Source organism: Hylobates moloch, unplaced genomic scaffold, assembly GCF_009828535.3.
Source record: "Hylobates moloch isolate HMO894 unplaced genomic scaffold, HMol_V3 SCAFFOLD_14, whole genome shotgun sequence".
In the NCBI taxonomy this organism is placed as follows: domain Eukaryota; kingdom Metazoa; phylum Chordata; class Mammalia; order Primates; family Hylobatidae; genus Hylobates; species Hylobates moloch.
This window is the reverse complement of record NW_026652289.1, coordinates 20,677,454-20,694,312: the sequence shown is the minus strand read 5'-3', so window position 1 is coordinate 20,694,312 and position 16,859 is coordinate 20,677,454. Positions and strand designations below refer to the sequence as shown.

Here is a 16,859-nt window from a genome sequence, read left to right as displayed (position 1 = left end):
CCCACTCCCATTCAAGGCCATCTGAAAGTATCTCCCCCTGCTTTTCACGTTCATCGAATATGTTTAAGAAACCTGGAATTTCCAAGTCCATCAGCCTATTGAAACAAAACAGCTATATCTATACAATTGAGATCCTTTTAAGATTTTCAATCCTTAGAATTAAAGATATTTGTTACAAAATATAGTTGTATTAAATCATATATGTCAAAATATTACAAACGTGTATTTCATATTAGATAACTGTTAGTCAACAACACAAAATTTCCTATCATTTTTCCTAGTGCTCCATTTTTTCAGACCTTTTCTTAATCTATGTTTCTTGTCTGAGACCAAATACAAATGAATCAAAAGCCATTTCAGTGTTACATATCGGGTTTCCATGCATCCCTGTAGCATCTTTATCAGTAGCCTTGCGCAGAATACACATTTTTGTGCCTCCTTCTTATAAGCAACTTCATTTTTTCATAGAACAGAAATAAAGAATTCATATAACCCCATCAGATTCCTTACATGGACCCAAGTTAAAACGCATCATCTCAATGTCAGTCTCTTGGCTGTCTGCAGTGTAATATGGTGAGTTGCTGCCTGTGCTGTAATTTTGTCAGCTCTTTAGTAAATTACAGTCAAGGATAAAGAGGACAGAGCTGCCTACTGACAAACAATATTCTTTATTCTCCTTTATCTACAATGTACTGAATAACACCATAGAGCGTAAGTCATCATATACCCCATATAATAAATGTGTAATTACAACACATGAAGCCCAAAAAATGAGCTTCAAAGAATATTTTTTTAACAGGAAGTGGAAAGATGTTTCAGAACAGTGAGCACAGGTTTTAGACTCTGAAATCTTTTAGCAGCATGATGCTTTTGAACATCTGATCTAGGTTTTGATTCTGCTAGCTACATTTATATTTTAGCTTTCGGTCTTGCATTAAAACACCAGTTGCAAATAATGTTAGAAAACTTGGGAATAGAGGAAGGAATATTTCTATTTACTTTATTTTTTAAATTCTGCATATATAAAGAACGTTGCTTGTGGCATCACTGACTCTTTGCAACAACCGTATAAAGTCGTCATTATTAGCCTCATGTTACAGCAGAAGATGCGAGTTGCTGCCAAACTTGCTTACTATCAACCTCTGAAGAGATGAAACAGAAAGTCATACAAGATCTGTTTAAATCCAACAGCCTTTGACACTTTAAACTTCAGAACACATTGGATTTACAGGTATACAATTGCCTTAGAGTTTGTAATTTCATGAAAGCAAAAATTCAACTTTTCCTTAAGAACAAATTTAGCATGTATGCCTTGAAACTGGCTTATTAAATAATATGAAAATGTTCGTTGTGGCTATTTGACCTCCTAATGCTTAGTTTTATTTAGCAAACATCAAAACAAAATAAATATTAATCCAAAGCAAATATATTTTAATTGGATTAATTATTAATAATTCACTAACATCATACTGTAGTTATTTTCCTTTTCTATAAATGTTTTATATCCCAGTCTATTTAAAACTTTAGGAACCAAATCCTTTAAAGGACGTAAGTCACACATATTTTCAAACCAACAAAATAGTAAAATTCAAGGAACATTAGATGGAATAGAGAAGATGAAATAAAGAAGCAACTAAGAGATTTACAAGAATGGAGTTCTTCTGCCACCTTGTGGTTATTCTGTGTTATAACCAGAGCTATATTAAAATATTCAGGGAATTCTTCAGCCAGAGTCTCTTTAACCAGGTGTGGCGCGTGGCTCAGCTCTGGCTAATGGAAGCTGGCCTTGGTCTTTATTGAATGTGGTTATCGTGTTTCCACCTTTTTCTTCCTGAATATCATAGCTAATTTTGGTATTAGTGACGACCTCTTTCTTGAAACTTTCTCTTCTATTGGGTTTAGATTTTTCTCTCCTTGTTTTTCTCCTATGAAACAAATAAGCATCATTAGATTTCATCAAAGATCATCACTTCATCGCATCAAAGATTTCACTTCACTCTAGCCAAACTGGCCTCCCTGATTCTCCTGCAACACCTCACACATGGTCCCCTTAGGGTCTTCTACAACTTAACGTCCCTGGCTGCAGCACTTTCCTCTGATATCCATATATCAGAGCTACTCCATATATCAGAGCTACTATCCATATATCCATATGCTATCCATATATCAGAGCTACTCCACCCCTTTCAAGTCTTTGGTCAAATATTTGTTTCTCAATGACCACCATATTTAGAAATGCAACTTCTGCTAATTGCTAAATGCTTCTTCTTATTATTTTTATCTTACTTTATTTTTTACAGCAGTTATAACATTCTAACATACTACATAATTTTAATACTTATTATGTTTATTGTCTTTTTTACCATAGAATATAAAATCCATGAGGGCAAGGGAGTTTGTTTATTTCACTGCTGTGTGCTCTGAAACAAACAAACAAAAAAACCTGCCTGGCACGTTGTAGGCGCTCAAAAAATACTTGTCCAATTACCGAATGAAAGAATTATGACTCCTTAAGGCTGTTGGCTAAAGTAACCTACAGGACAGTGTTTAGCCTCACAAGTATTCAGACACACAAATTAACACAAAGTATCATTTTTTTCTACAATATTAATTAGTCAATTTATATGACCTTTAAATATAATTTCTAAAGCAAGTGAGAATTCAGTGGATTACATACCCACATGTTTTTGTTAAATTAGTAGTTATTTTTAAGTCAGTTTGCATAGTCGTTAAAATTTCTTAACCTTTGACCCAGTAATCCCAATTTAGGACATGTATTGCAATGAAAAAAATCCAAAACAAAAAAACATATAGGTTCCATGTGGCCATTTACTGCAGTATTATTAATAATGATAATAAACTGAAAGAAACTACATGTTTAATAATAAAAATAATAAATTAGGTTAACTCTATGCAGTGAACTATTTTGCAACCATTATAATCATAAGGACTGTACTAGAACCTGAAAAATTGTTTATGGAACATGCTATATTACAGTGAAACTTTAAACTGTGTAATGACACAGTTTTTACATGTATATAGGAAAAGATTATAAGGAATGTGCAAAACTTAGAATTCTTATACATGGGCAATAAATTAAATCTTATTGTTGCCTTCATTTCCCAAATGTTCCAATTTGTCACCAGAGTTTTTGTAACTCTTTAGTATTTGAAAGGAAAAATAATTGTCTTATTCTCAAGTGCTTAACCTTCACCTGAAGTGAATTTGTTCTAAGCTCCAAAAAGCGATTATTACTTGCTTTTATTGTATTCATCAAGAACAATTTACATCTCTGTGGAATAGCTTTAGTTAGAGTCATTAGTTAGATTTAGTTAAAGTCTTTAGTTAGATTTACTTACATGAAATGAGACATTTATCCAATAAATTCAGGATGAATTTAACATTAATTCAAGAATTAAAGTGCTCTTCGTTTTTAAATGTGTCTGTTATACCTAACTACCTGCATGGGTTTAGCTTATAATTGGTTTTGTGGATATGACTAGGTCCATCATCCTGTCACATTTGAATAAATAGGACTGCCTATAACCATCTCTCTTTTGCACACATCTGTGCCCATCAGTTCATAGCACATTCCCCAAAAATTAATGGGAAACAGCCAGGAGAACAGGGGATTAGACAAAGGAACTCAAGGCTTGAAGTGACCTCCTCAAAAACTGGCTTCCCCCACCCTTGATAGCTGAACTGACCTTCAGCCCTAACCAGATCTTGTTTCCTATCACCTTGCTTCGTCTCTCCTTCCCTATGAGCTCTCACTCAGGCCAGCCTTTAGCTTCTGTCTGATGTGGCCTGACTTACTGTTGAGACAGGTTTTTTTTCCCAGGTGCCTTGCTTAGCAAAGATTTTGGTTGTGTGGATTTTGCTGTGTTTCGATTTTGGCTATGGCCTAGTCCTACTGTTGTAGGATTTTCTCCTTAGTTCACCTAAAAGCCAGGTCCTTGTCACACAGCCATGAAATATTAGGCTCACAGACACTTTAAAGGGTGAGAAAAATGGAATTTATGGGGCAAAAAGGAAAAAATAAGAAACAGGGACTCTCGGCAGAGTGAGAGTCCTGCTATACATGCTTCCCTCCTCACAGATTGAATCCCAGGTTCCACCTGGGAAGAGGAGGGGTCAGCCTCCTCCCCCCTGCAAACGGTGCAAACTTCTGTGGCTCCCCAGTGCGCACTCCTCCCAGTGTGCAGGCCGCCTGAAGTTTCTCTGCGGACCCCTTTCCACTTGGCTGTCTCACTACCCTACTGATCACTATGAGAGGTAGCGCTCTCCCTTGCATTGTCTCCTGTGTGCGTAACTCTCTGCCACCTGCCACTCCCAAAAAACACTGACAGTGTAGGGATTAACTTTTTGGGTCATACTATTAACTCCTCAGTGTGAAAAGAAGTCAGACCAACCATTCATTGATTCTCTTCCTTGTAAAGCTAAATATTCACGTGATAAAAACAAACAAAAACAAAAGACAAAGAACCTAAACTCTCTCTAATGGGTCCTCTAAAGACCCTCCCTAATGGGAACATTTCACTCCTCAACCCCACTGTCAGGCTTGCCGCATGGCTTACTTTGGATTAAAAAAGGTGAGCAAACTTTATATTCTACATCCAACAGAAGCTTTCAGAGCCATCACATCACCCTTCCATTGCTTTGTATTCCCTCTGCCAATGACTAACAATATCCTAGATAAGGGCTGCTTCTTCCACTTAAGTCCAGAAATGAATCAGAGCAAGTGTCCTGCAATGAAATTTAAAAAGAAAAAAAACAGAAAACCAAAACCAAAACCAAACCAAACAAACAAACAAAAAATCTGTGTTATTATAGATTACTAAAATTTTTGGAGTCATGTGTTACCACACATAACTCAGCCAACACTGCCTAATAAATCATGTTTCTCCCTAACAACACTTAAGGAGACAGCATGATATAGTGGGCTCACTGGCTACCTGTGTGACCTTGGACAAGTTACCTAATCTCACTGCACCATCTGTAGCATTGAGATAATACCTACTTCGTGAGGCTGTTGTAATAAATAAATGAGTATATAATAAATGCTTAATAAATGTTAGCTGCTGCATATTACAGTTATTCTACAACAGCATTGATTTTATCCTAATCCTTTGTATTCAGTATCCAGCAGAGTGTCCAAATCCTATGGTACTCCATCTAGGTAAATTTTCTAAATGTCTTTAATTGACCATTTCCTTTTTGTTTAGTCCCCGCATATGGCCCCTTTCATTGACTTCCTTTTGCCATCATTTTTTTCTCTTTTCCCTTTAACTAGCAAAGACTTTATAACATATATTTAAACAGGATCCAAATACCTTTGATATGGTTTGGCTGTGTCCCCATCCAAAGCTTATCTTGAATTGTAGCTTCCATAATCCCCACATGTCAAGGGAGGGACCCAGTGGGAGGTAATTTAATCATGGGCATGGGTTTTTCCTGTGCTATTCTCCTGATAGTGAATACATCTCACAAGATCCAATGGTTTTATAAAAGGCAGTTCCCCTGCACACGCTCTCTTGCCTGCCACCATGTAAGATGTGCCTTTGCTCCTCCTTCGCTTTCCGCCATGATCGTGAGGCATTACAGTTCTACAGCCATGTGGAACTGTGAGTCCATTAAACCTCTTTTTTTAAGAAAATTACCCAGTCTCAGGTATTTCTTCATAGCAGTATGAAAATGGACTAATACAACCTTCAGAATATTCAGCTCATCTTCACTTAATTCTCTGAATTTTGTACTTTCATATATTTCAATCTGTTCTTTGCCTTAAACCAAACTCCAGATAAATAATTTTATGTACCAAAACTTCTGCTCAAAGAACATTCTAGGACATAGTATGTTCAATTTGTAAATACTTAGAAATATCGTAAATGGTCGCAAGTTATGGTGGCAGAGTCTCAAGGAAAACCCTTTTTAGAAACCATTCTTTTCTACTTTCATGTTCTTAAGGGTGGGGAATAATGTTCTTTTCTGTTTTCTCTACATGAGACAATTATACAAAAAGACAACCTTTGTTTCTTAGAAATCCAATAACTTTTGTGTCTTTAGTTTCTTTATAGCCTTCTATTTTTCCCACACAAAGCATCTTTAATCATCTGTGACACTGATTTTTATGGCAACCCATTTTCCTGGATTCTATAAACAGAGACACAGGCTTTAAATTACCAAAATCCCACTGTTCAAAAACACCTCATTTTTCAAGGCAAGAAAATAAAATAAAAAGTTCTTTCTCAAAGTCAAAACAATTCTTTTCTGCTCAGCTTTCTAGATGCCTAAGGGCTTTTTTGGTTGTTATTATTCCCTGACTTTCGAGCTATCCACCCGACCTTCAGCTTCTCTGTCAATCCAATTGGTTCATTATTTTCTTGCCAAAATCATCTTCTCAAAATTTAAATTTGATCATTTTACTTTCTGGGAAAAAAATCTCCATATGCTCTCCAATAGCAATAGAACAAAGGCCAAATTACTTTGCATAATCCTAATCACTATCCATTTCTTTCCTAATGCCCCTTCTTCACCACATTCCTGTGATGTCACCTACTTCCCCTTCTCTGGCCTTATCCCATAGCTCCTTTCCAGTCTCCTCCTATTCATTCTAGACCTATGAATGTAGACATGTTCCACGAGTACATTTTCAACCTTCTGCTTTTCTCTCTGTATATCCTCTTCCCAGAGAGCTCAAATGTTCCCAAGTTGTCCCTGATAATACCTCCAAACACCACCTTGAGCAGTGCTACCCAACAGAAATACGTCAGCTGCAAACAAAAACTACACATTTTAAAATTTTCCAGTAGCCACATTTAAAATGGAGAAGCTGATGAACTTATTTTAATCATATATTTTATTTAACTGAATATATTCAAAATATTATCATTTCAACATGTAGCTGATATTCTTAAATTGACATGTTTTACATTTTTTAACTGTCTTGGAAATGGATGTACATTACACTTACGGTATATCCCAGTTAGGATTAGCCACATTTTGTTAGCCACAGTCTTCAATGGCCACATGTGCCCAGTGGCTACCATATTCAACAGTGCAGATCTAATGCACTAAACACTTTCTCAAAGTGTGCCTTTGGTAACCCACTCAACATCTACCCAAGAATGCCCTCCCAGCACTTCAACCTCCAGGTCTAAAACAGAATACATATCCCTCCTACATTTCCTATTGCCTCACAAAAGCACCAGCTCCCCTTCCTGACTTCCTTGTAGCTACCAATAGGCCCAAAAATATACCGATATTTGGGTTCTATAACTATTCAAATATTGAGGAAGCAGAAGGAATCTTTCAGGTCGTCCTATCCAACCTCTAGGATTTTCCTCTACAGAGTGATTTCTAACATTTGGCTAAATCTTCTGTGAGCCTCCTGATATTGTAGGCAAAACGTGCCTACCTGGATTTTTCTGGCAAAAAAAGTATCTTTAGATTTAAACAAGAGTTTAAACACCATGACCCAGGCTCAGCTCTGCCTCTTCTCTCTTCTGTAATGGCCACACCCAATTTATTACCAAATCCTGATCATTCAACTTTCCAGATCTCTCTAATGCAAACCTACTCCTCCCTTCCCACTGCCACTGACTCAAGATTATGTGCACATTTCTTGGAGTGCTTTAGCTACGAGAGCAAGAGACTCTGCCAGGGATCAACGGAGCCAGTCTGCTATTAGCAAAAGAGTAGCTATAGCTTGATCACACATGAATACCCATAATAGATTCAGCTAGGCCGAAAAGATTAGAAAACAGAATCAAAACCAGGGCAGTGGGAAGACGAACTCTGACTAGTGCTGCAGCCAGACTGTACCAAGGGATGTCTCAGCCATTGAAGAGGTCATGTCTGACACACCACTGGGGTCCTTGGTTTGTAGCTCTCAGTGCTCTGAGAAGAGGATGGCTGAGTTGTTTTGTTTTGTTTTGTTTTGTTGTTTTAAGGAACCCTCACTATTTCCCTGTTCAGGTACCTGGGGCAAACTTGGCCTTCCTCTCCTGTGCTTGCACCCATGCCAAACAGATTGGTTCTCATTTGCACAAGATATTTTCTGGTATCCTCAGGTTACCAGAATTGGGGAGGCATTTTAGGGGAACATTCTCTGTGTCTGAGTAGAGATTGCTTCCCTCCAGAGTCTGACGATTCCTCCAAGTCTCTACCTTTTCCACATCTGATAACAGATTTCTGGAAGTTGGACTTTGGACTACAGCCTCGACAAATGATATAGTATCAATTCTCCACTCTTTCACTAGATTTCACTCCCCATTGCATTCTGCAACTTCTGCTAAATTAAACATCCTCTTTTAAACATATAATAGCACTCCTCTTCTTTATATTCTTTTTTTATATATACTTTAATTTCTGGGATACATGTGCAGAATGTGCAGGTTTGTTACATTGGTATACACGTTCCATGGTGGTTTGCTGCACCCATCAACCCATCACCTACATTAGGTATTTCTCCTAATGCTCTCCCCTCCCCTAGTCCCCCAGCCCCCGACAGGTCCCGGTGTGTGATGTTCCTCTCCCTGTGTCCATGTGTTCTCATTGTTCAACTCCCACTTATGAGTGAGAACATGCAGTGTTTGGTTTTCTATTCCTGAATTAGTTTGCTGAGAATGATGGTTTCCAGCTTCACCCATGTCCCTGCAAAGGACATGAACTCATGCTTTTTTATGGCTGCATAGTATTCTATGGTGTATATATGCCACATTTCCTTTATCCAGTCTGTCACTGATGGGCATTTTTGTTGGTTCCAAGACTTTGCTATTGTAAATAGTGCTGCAATAAACATACGTGTGCCTGTGTCTTTATAGTAGAATGATTTATAATCCTTTGGGTATATACCTAGTAATGGGATCACCAGGTCAAATGGTATTTCTGGTTCTAGATCCTTGAGGAATCACCACACTGTTTTCCACAATGGTTGAACTAAGTTACACTCCTACCAGCAGAGTGAAAGCCTTCCTATTTCTCCACATCCTCTCTAGCATCTGTTGTTCCCTGACTTTTTAACGATCACCGTTCTAACTGGCGTGAGATGGTATCACATTGTGGATTTGATTTGCATTTCTCTAATGACCAGTGATGATGAGGTTTTTTTCATATGTTTATTGGCTGTATAAATGTCTTCTTTTGAGGTGTCTGTTCATACCCCTTGCCCACTTTCTGATGGGGTTGTTTGATTTTTTCTTGTAAATTTGCTTAAGTTACTTGTAGATTCTGGATATTAGCCCTTTGTCAGATGGATGGATTACAAAACTTCTCTCCCATTCTGTAGGTTGTCTGTTCACTCTAATGATAGCTTCTTTTGCTGTGCAGAAGCTCTTTAGTTTAATTAGATCCCATTTGTCAATTTTGGCTTTTGTTGCCATTGCTTTTGGTGTTTTAGTCATGAAGTATTTGCCCATTCCTATGTCCTATATGGTATTGCCTAGGTTTTCTTCTAGGGGTTTTATGGTTTTAGGTCTTACATTCAAGTCTTTAATCCATCTTGAGTTAATTTTTTGTATAAGGTATAAGGAAGGGGTCCAGTTTCAGTTTTCTGAATATGGCTAGCCAGTTTTCCCAACACCATTTATTAAATAGGGAATTCTTTCCCCATTGCTTGTTTTTGTCAGATTTTTCAAAGATCAGATGGTTGTAGATGTGCGGCATTATTTCTGAGGCCTCTGTTCTGTTTCACTGGTCAATGTATCTGTTTTGATACCAGCGCCATGCTGTTTTGGTTACTGTAGCCTTGTAGTATCGTTGAAGTCAGGTAGCATGATGCCTCCAGCTTTGCTCTTTTTGCTTAGGTTTGTCATGGCTATACAGGCTCTTTTTTGGTTCCATATGAAATTTAAAGTAGTTTTTTCCAATCCTGTGAAGAAAGTCAATGGTAGTTGATGGATAGCATTGAATCTATAAATTACTTTGGGCAGTATGACCATTTTCACGATATTGATTCTTCCTATCCATGTGCATGGAGTGTTTTTCCATTTGTTTGTGTCCTCTTATTTCCTTGAGCAATGGTTTGTGTTTCCCCTTGAAGAGGTGACCTCCCTTGTAAGTTGTATTCCTAGGTATTTTATTCTGTTTGTAGCAGTTGTGAATGAGAGTTCACTCGTGATTTTGCTCTCTGTTTGTCTGTTACTGGTGTATAAGAATGCTTGTGACTTTTGCACATTGATTTTGTATCCTGAGAATTTGCTGAAGTTGCTTATCAGCTTAAAGAGATTTGGGGCTGAAACGATGGGGTTTTCTAAATAGACAATCATGTCATCTGCAAAGAGACAATTTGAATTCCTCTCTTCCTATTTGAATACCTTTATTTCTTTCTCTTGACTCTTTGCCCTGACCAGAACTTCCAATACTATGTTGAACAGGAGTGGTGAGAGAGGGCATCCTCGTTTTGTGCCGGTTTTCAAAGGGAATGCTTCCAGTTTTTGCCCATTCAGTATGATATTGGCTGTGGTTTGTCATAAATAGCTCTTATTATTTTGAGGTACGTTCCATCAATACTTAGTTTATTAGAGCTTTTAGCATGAAGGGGTGTTGCATTTTATCGAAGGCCTTTTCTGCATCTATTGAGATAATCATGTGGTTTTTGTCATTGGTTCTGTTTATGTGATGGATTGCATTTATTGATTTGCATATGTTGAACCAGCCTTGCATCCCAGGGATGAAGCCAACTTGATCATGGTGGATAAGCTTTTTGATGTGCTGCTGGATTCATTTTGCCAGTATTTTATTGAGGATTTTTGCATTGATGTTCATCAGGGATATTGGCCTGAAATTTTCTTGTTTTTGTTGTATCTCTGCCAGGTTTTGGTATCAGGATGATGCTGGCCTCATAAAATGAGTTGGGGAGGAGTTGCTCTTTTTCTATTGTGTGGAATAGTTTTAGAAGGAATGGTACCAGCTCCTCTTTGTACCTCTGGTAGAATTTGGCTGTGAATCTGTCTGGTCCTGGGCCTTTTTTGGTTGGTAGGCTATTAATTACTGCCTCAATTTCAGAACTTGTTATTGGTCTATTCAGGGATTTGACTTCTTCCTGGTTTAGTCTTGGGAGCGTGCATGTGTCCAGGAATTTATCCATTTCTTCTAGATTTTCTAGTTTATTTGCATAGAGGTGTTTATAGTATTCTCTGATGGTAGTTTGTATTTCTGTGGGATCAGTGGTGATATCCCCTTATTCATTTTTTATTGTGTCTATTTGATTTTTCTCTCTTCTCTTCTTTATTAATCTGGCTAGCATTTTATCTATTTTGTTAATCTTTTCAAAAAAACAGCTCCTGGATTCATGGATTTTTTTGAAGGGTTTTTCATGTTTCTATCTCCTTCCGATAAAATTCAACAACTTTCATGCTAAAAACTCTCAATAAATTAGGTATTGATGGGATGTATCTCAAAATAATAAGAGCTATCTATAACAAACCACAGCCAATATCATACTGAATGGGCAAAAACTGGAAGCATTCCCTTTGAAAACTGGCACAAGACAGGGATGCCCTCTCTCACCACTCCTATTCAACATAGTGCTGGAAGTTCTGGCCAGGGCAATCAGGCAGGAGAAGGAAATAAAGGGTATTCAATTAGGAAAAGAGGAAGTCAAATTGTCCCTGTTTGCAGATGACATGATTGTATATCTAGAAAACCCCATCGTCTCAGCCCAAAATCTCCTTAAGCTGATAAGCAACTTCAGCAGAGTCTCAGGATACAAAATCAATGGACAAAAATCACAAGCATTCTTATACACCACTAACAGACAAACAGAGAGCCAAATCATGAGTGAACTCCCATTCACAATTGCTTCAAAGAGAATAAAATACCTAGGAATCCAACTTACAAGGGATGTGAAGGACCTCTTCAAGGAGAACTACAAACCACTGCTCAACGAACTAAAAGAGGATATAAACAAATGGAAGAACATTCCATGCTCATGGGTAGGAAGAATCAATATCGTGAAAATGGCCATACTGCCCAAGGTAATTTATAGATTCAATGCCATCCCCATCAAGCTACCAATGACTTTCTTCACAGAATTGGAAAAAGCTACTTTAAAGTTCATATGGAACCAAAAAAGAGCCCTCATTGCCAAGTCAATCCTAAGCCAAAAGAACAAAGCTGGAGGCATCACGCTACCTGACTTCAAACTATACTACAAGGCTACAGTAACCAAAACAGCATGGTACTGGTACCAAAACAGAGATATAGGCCAATGGAACAGAACAGAGCCCTCAGAAATAATGCCACATTATCTACAACTATCTGATCTTTGACAAACCTGACAAAAACAAGAAATGGGTATAGAATTCCCTATTTAATAAATGGTGCTGGGAAAACTGGCTAGCCATATGTAAAATCCACCCATTGACTTTCACACTTTTGTTTGTCTATAAATCCCACTTGTCTGTGGTGTTTTCAGAACTGAGCCCAGTTCTATATTGAGGTCTCTTTCCTCCTATTGCAATAATTCCTTAATGTAATCTGCTTTCTTATGCTCTAACTTCTGTCCAGTTCTGATTGTCTTTGACATTGTCAACAAACCACTTCCCAGCACCTCCTGTTCAATCGATAAGGATTCACGGAGATTGTAAATGTCTTTGGGAAATGAATGGGAGGTTGCTGGTTTCTACACAAAATCTCTTGTGAATTAGGAAAGGCATTTTGTTTAAAAATTATATTCTATAATTTGGAAAGGATGCATTTATTTATTTATTTATTTATTTAATTTATTTTTTGAGATGGAGTTTTGGTGTGTCGCCCAGGCTGGAGTGCAACAGCCTGATCTCGGCTCACTGCAACCTCCACCTCCCAAGTTCAAGCTATTCTGCTTCAGCCTCCTGAGTAGCTGGGACTACAGGTGCATGCCACCACTCCCGGCTAGTTTTTGTATTTTTAGTAGAGACGGGGTTTCATCATGTTGGCCAGGCTAGTCTAGAACTCCTGACCTCAAATGATCCACCCACCTTGGCCTCCCAAAGGGCTGGGATTACAGGTGTGAGCCACCGTGCACAGCCTGGAATGCACTTATTTTAAAACAAATTTATTCAAAAGAAATACACTTATTTGAATCTGGGCTAAATATGATAGATGAAATGGTAATTTAGAATGTCCAAGCTCTTCTCAATAATGTAACAAAATCTCTCTTATAGCAAACATTAATATTATGACTTAAAGGTCCTTTTTAAAAAACTAAAAAACAAAATAAAAAAGGAAGAAATTGAGGGGAAAAGGAAGGGAAGGAGAGGAAAAAGGCATAAGAGAAGATGGGAGGGAGAGAAGGTAGGAGGACAGAAGGGAAATAGGAAGAAGAGAAAGGAAGGAGAGAGGGATAAAGAGAAAATGAGGTAAAAAAAGGAGAGAAGAAAAGTAAGAAAGAAGAAAGGGAGAAGGGAGAGAAGGAAGGAAAGAAAGAGGTAGAGAGAAAAAGGAGGGAAAAAACATCTCAAATCACATTAATATAGTAAATGCAATGCTTTATTAATCGTGTAGAAAATTAGATCAATTAATCATTACTTTTCCCTGTGTAATTAAAATATTAAATTGTTTTGCTTGCATTAATCATGGTTAGTGAAAAGCTACTAACACCACTTTTTCTGTAAATTTTTGTTAATAAATCTAGGGAAAATACAGAGTTATTTGGAAAAATTAAACAAAAGCTTTTAAGCTGAAGGATTATAATTTGAAATTCTTTGCACCTGTGATTCTTCCCAAACAGCTGGAAGATGGGATCTTTGTTGCCTTCATCTTATTCCGTGTGTGCTGTATGATGCAATGATGAGGTTCTCTAGATTCTGAAGTCAAACTCCGGACTCCAGAGGGGAATCTGGAATTTTCAATGTTTGCTAATAAATAACATAAATACAACTCACTCACTCAGTCTTATTTCTTAGCAACAGCAGAAAATGCCTCTGGTACGTGCCTTGCCCTTAGTAGTTCCTCAATACTTTTCATATGTGAAAAATTATTATGTTCTGTGTTTTGGAATATTGCTAATGAACTACAGACAAGGCAGAGGGTGTAATGAAAACAAAAATAAAATAGAAGTATATAAACAACTAAAAAAACACAAATTACCATTTCTTTCTATAAATCTTTGAACATTTGCAGGAATTTGGAGGAAAAATCAACATGACACAAGGGTTTTTCAGGTGTTCATTAGAGTGTCACAGGTAGGGTTCTCTGGAAGAAATGCAGAGGTGGGGTTTGAGGTCACAGCCTATGAAGGGAAGGGAGGGGAAGCAGGATTATGCAGAAGCCACTCTGGGATGCAGCTTCCCCCAGGATGATCAATGTGCTTTGTTTCCTCAGAAAATAATACATTGGAAACACTTTGGGGCCTCTTTTTTTTTTTTTTTTTTTTTTTTTTTTTTTTGTTACCCAGGCTAGAGTGCAATGGCACAGTCTTGGCTCACTGCAACCTCCACCTCCTGGGTTCAAGCAGTTCTCCTGCCTCAGCCTCCCAAGTAACAGTGATTACAGGCTCACGCCACCATGCCTGGCTAATTTTTTTTTTTTGGCCATGCTGGTCTTGAACTCCTGACCTCAGGTGATCCACCTGCTCGACCTCCCAAAGTAGGGGACATTGTTTTTAAAAAGTTAAAGGATACAAAATTAAAAAGCTAGATAGGAGGAATAGGTTCTAGTGTTCTAGACTACTGTAGGATGATTATATTTAATAATAATAAACAATATAGTTTCAAGTAACTAAAAGAAGGATATTGAATGTTCCCAATATGAAGCAATGATAAATGCTTGATGACAGATGTGCTAATTACCCTGATCTAAGCACCGTACATTATATGTATCAAAATATCAATATGTACCCCACAAACATACACAGTTATTGTGTGTCAATTTTAAAAAGAAAAAATAAAAATAGTTTGGATGGATCCTCAAAATGTTCTATGTCATTCAGCTTCCATAAGTGACATTTATTAAAAGTTTTTGATTAAAAAGGAAACTTTTTATGAATTATGATTGTGACAAAGATTCTGTGCTTGACCAAACTTTGGTCCAGCTTGTGAATGTTCTCCCAGGCCAATCTGTGCACTTTCTTGTAAAACACGGTTTTAGAAGAAGCCTGCTAACTTTAGCAAGAACCCTCCATCCTTGATATCTGATCAGGTTCCTAACCCTCCACCATCCCCCAGATGATATTTGATCATCCTGGTCTATCTTCAGCAAGAATCTAATTTGTTCAGTTTGGCCAGAATCCTGCTTACTCCTGGTGTTATTTCTTAGTAATTTTTCATGCATGACTCCTACCTTGCACCTTGGCTATAAATTCCCTCTTGCCAGTACTGTATTTGGAATTAAGCCCAGTCTTTCTCCCCACAGCAAAATCCCACTGCAATGGTCCCTATATTATAATGGTCCTGGATAAACTGCCTGTTTATTTAAAGTATGGTAGTACTTTAAAGTGTCATTGAATTTTTTTTTCTTTAACCATTATTAGGGAAATACACCAAAATGTTAACATTGGTTGTAGATATTTTTTCTGCTTCTATGCACTTTTCTTCATTTACCTGTTATCAAGAGTGAACATGTATAACTCTTAAGGAAGTTATAATTATACAATAAAACCCAACACCAAAAGGGGTGAGACAAGTGTTTATGGGGCAAAGAGTGTGAAATGAGAAAGTTTGGATCTAAAAAATTAAAAATTAACAATGGTTTATTTTGATTGACTGGAATTATAAATAATTTTATTTTTTTTAACGGAGTCTTACTCTGTCTCCTAGGCTGGAGTGCAGTGGTGCAATTTTGGCTCACTGCAGGCTCCACCTCCTGGGTTCAAGCAATTCTCCTGCCTCAGTCTCCAGAGTAGCTGGGGTTACAGGCACCTGCCACCACGCCCAGCTAATTTTTATATTTTTAGTAGAGACAGGGTTTCACTATGTTGGCCAGGCTGGTCTCAAACTCCTCACCTCAAGTGATCCGCCCTCCTCAGCCTCCCAAAGTGCTGGGGTTACAGGCATAAGCCACCGTGCCCGGCCTACTTTTCCAAATTTCTTATAGAGAGGAGTTATTACCCTTATCATGGGGAAAAAAGCAAGTCCTTCAAACACTTTTGATTTTAAAATATATTTAAAATATAAAATAATGAACCTGGTGGAGATGTTAACCTTGGGTAGCTGACACAGGTACTTCTCCAAGGAGAGAAATAATTAAACAGCTGACATAGCTTTAAGCCTTCCTAAACTCAGGTTGCAATGGGAGCAGTACAGTTTGCTGAGAGGGACAGTGTATAGCAGTATTTGGAGTAGAGGAGCGGCCTCCAGTACAATGACTAGTTCGAGGTTCTTTCGGGGATTCTCAGGGTTTCTGAAAATGGAAATGCCTTTTCATCTGGAGCACTTTTGAAAGGGACCTCGATCTATCTTTTCTCCATGCAGGGGGCTTTCCAAACACATCATATGAAAATTACAGCAAGTGGCATCTGTCCTGTTAACACCCCTCTCCCCATGAGTCATTCAGGTGTTCATCACACCCACAGACCCTCCACTCACACCACCATCTCCCACCATCAAAATTTATGTGTACCAGTGTGACTAGAGGCCTCCTGGATTCTCCCCTCATCCACTCAGAAGATGTCTCTTAGAAACCATGCCAAGCAGGGTGTGAACCATCCAACTCCAAGCAAAGCCTGTGCTGCCGCAACTCTGCCTCACGGACTCATAGACTGTCACTGGTGGTCACAGAATTAGTCAACAGGAACTTGACTGTACTGGGGGAAGTTTTCCAGGCCTCATCTCATCTCTCAGTTCCAAAGAGCTAATCTGAGAAATAAATTAAACCTTTTACAGTGCTGCTGCTGTAAAATCAAAAGGAAAATCATACATGTTGTAGAAAGTGCAATC

General features: G+C 38.0%; 1 protein-coding gene across 1 annotated transcript in view; it reads right to left on the bottom strand.

The window, feature by feature from the left end:
• Positions 1–636: 636 nt before the first annotated feature.
• The window catches only part of MRPL39 (mitochondrial ribosomal protein L39), a 227,299-nt gene continuing 211,076 nt past the window's right edge, over positions 637–16,859 (bottom strand). The window contains exon 11 of the mRNA XM_058427707.1: positions 637–1,925. The gene's annotated coding sequence lies outside the window, so the exon portion shown is untranslated. The remainder of the gene's footprint in view (positions 1,926–16,859) is intronic.